At 38.1% G+C, this 2,852-nt stretch overlaps 1 long non-coding RNA gene across 1 annotated transcript; it reads right to left on the bottom strand.

Annotated features, from left to right (window-relative positions):
• Positions 1-212: 212 nt before the first annotated feature.
• Positions 213-2,639, bottom strand: LOC311061886. The gene is made up of 3 exons (XR_014602432.1): positions 2,502-2,639; positions 1,361-1,440; positions 213-1,046 (listed from the first exon to the last, which is right to left on the bottom strand). It is a non-coding gene; the product is annotated as an uncharacterized lncRNA (long non-coding RNA).
• Positions 2,640-2,852: the final 213 nt, after the last annotated feature.

The raw sequence follows: 2,852 nt of genomic DNA, 5'->3' as shown, positions 1-2,852 counted from the left end.
TTGTTGTTGTTGTTGTTGTTGTTGTTGTTGTCGTTGTCGTCAGGAAATGTGTTAACAGTAAGTATACTTTCATATACTTATTTATGTCTCTCTCGAGCCAATCTTTCAGAATATCGAATAGTTTACGGTTCACCACAAGTAACACGTATTCATCAGAGAAATTGAATACCTTGATGTGAAGAATAGTGACAAAGTCAATCATTTATCATTTTAGACGCGCTTTAATTGCAGGCAGTTTAGCATAGCAGGTGAGGTGATTATCCATTGAATATATAGTAAAAATCAAACAAAATGCACCAAGGAAACAAAGCATGGAAACAAATATAGCAAATGTTCTTGCTATAATTTCTGACTCCACCAATAACATCATAATGAGTACATTTGCATACATTATAGCCTGGTTCCACCAATACAGTGTTATTACTACATTTTAACTCATCATCATGCCCAGATGATTCATTATTCCCCCAGACATTGAAATTGTGACTTGTCCCTCATTACTTATTTCACATCATCCAAGGTTCAGGCACATTTCCCTATATACGTTAAAGCATTTACATAATAAATGGACTAAAATATAAAAGCTTTGACATTTAACTAATTATCTTCTTTTCTCATCTACTGATTTAACAACATTTTGTGTACATGCATTTCACTCACATGACATGAATGGAAAGTCAAATTCAATATCCTCCCCGAAACAATATTAATCATCGTAGGCATTCAGCGTCATAAAATCTGCCTGATCAATGGTCAGAGTCAAACGTCAAACGTCTTGGACTGGACCATCTCATTGTTTACAGCCCATCGCAGAGTTAATCCCATTGATTGCCCCAGCAGCAGCAACTCCCCCTACATATCCCCCGGGACCATATAAGGCTCCCCCCACCCGAGGAGCTAATTTCGCTGAGACTGAATTGGCTTGACAGTAGGCTTTTTTTGCCGCGCCTTGATCTCCACGAACATCGTGAACAACTCCTTTGAGGTGCCCTATGCCTGGGATGTTGTTGATAAGGTCCATTGTTGCACGATGCTCTGGTCTGCTCCTGTAAGTGAATTCCAACACGTCGGTCAGCAAGATGCAACGTACAGATGAAGATGATGAGGATGATGTGTGACTCTTGTGTCCCTTTTTTAAGGTTTAAGGCATAGACAATCATTCAAGATGCCTTTCCATCTTGAATGTTGCCCACACACAGTGTAAATGTAAGCCTTTATAAGGGTATTTAAAAAACAAACTCTTTAACATACCCCATAATACACCAAACACAGAGACCCAGGATCTCTTGATGATGAATTTAGTATCATTTCATGTTGAATGTATACCACGATAATAGGCACAGTTTGTAAAGCTTCATACCTGTTACAGAGGTGAAATATCTCAGTGTTGCAGGCAAACAGGGTTTTCAGAGCTACAGAGCCAAGCACCTCCAATCCGGCCTGTTTTGAGACAGAGACAAGATACAAATACAACATATGGTTACTAGACACAAACTTGTTCAGAGATGTGCACATGCAGATGTGAAGAGTACATATGGTGCGCATACTTTCATTAACATCCTAGGAAACAGACACCAAAGACCAGTGGTGGAAAAAGTACTCACATTTTTTACTTAAGTAAAAGTATCAATACTGTAATGTAGAAGTACCCCGTTACAAGTAAAAGTTCGGAATTACAAATTGACTTGAGTAAAAGTACAAAAGTATTGGTATCAAAATGTACTTAATGTACCAAAAGTAGAAAGTACTCATTATGCAGGATGTCCCATTTCACAAGTTTTCAAATATATAAAAGGTCTAAACATCTTTTGAAAACAGCAGATCTACAAGCTCACAATGCGTTGCATCGCGACAGATTGTGAGCTTGCAGATCTGCTATTTTAAAATGGCCAAAATGTATATAGAGCTGAAGTGTGTGTTGTTTTGTAATAATATTCAAAATCTACAAAGTAACTAAAGTTTTCAAATAATTGTAGTGGAGTAAAAGTACAATATTTGCCTCTGAGATGTAGTGGAGTAGAAGTAAAAGGATTAGAAATTGTAAATACTCAAGTAAAGTACAAATACCTCACAATTGTATTCAAGTACAGTACTAAATTAAATGTACTTACTTTCCACCACTGCCAAAGACCAATCTAACAATTCAAGTTAAACAACTTGCTAAGTAGTTGTTGAGGAGATTTTGTATTTTCAGGTTGTGCTGTATATCTGTCTTATTTTTGCTCTGTGTGCTATTATAGTGATAACATGTTTCATACTGTCATTGTACTGTAGATTATATAACCCTGTGATCAGGGCCGGTGCTAGGCAATTTTGCCAAAAAAAAAAATATATATATATTTTCTTTTTTTTTTGGCGACCCCTCCCCTAGTGGCGCCCTGGCCAACTGCCTACTCTGCCTAATGGGCGTCTGCTGATGACCATAATTATTGTCAATTTGTCACAGTTTATAACAAATATCATGACCAAAAGATGGTACATTTGGAAAATGTTATGCATACCTGAGTTCCAGAGATGGGGAGTGTCCTTCAGCAGGGGACTGGTGTTATGATGATGGTCTAGAGAGGTCTCAGTCAGAGTGGTGTTATGGTGATGTATCCACATCAGTGTTATATATATAGGTAACTCTGGCATCACCTGTTCAGGGAGGGGCTACAGTACATTACATTAAAAGTGATGTCCTTGCATGGAAGTCCTTCCTCTTCACAAACCTCCCAACCCACTTTTGGTCATGTGATTTCAGAGAATCAGACGGTTTTCTCAGCAACGATTATCAGAAGTGCCAGTTTCCTCTCTCGGATTTCGGGAGGGGTAGTTCCAGACTCTATATAGACTCCTTAACAGACGACGTC

Source organism: Gymnoscopelus microlampas (assembly GCF_963454915.1).
Source record: "Gymnoscopelus microlampas genome assembly, chromosome: 15".
In the NCBI taxonomy this organism is placed as follows: domain Eukaryota; kingdom Metazoa; phylum Chordata; class Actinopteri; order Myctophiformes; family Myctophidae; genus Gymnoscopelus; species Gymnoscopelus microlampas.
The sequence above is the reverse complement of the archived record's forward strand: the minus strand, read 5'-3'. Positions and strand labels throughout refer to the sequence as shown.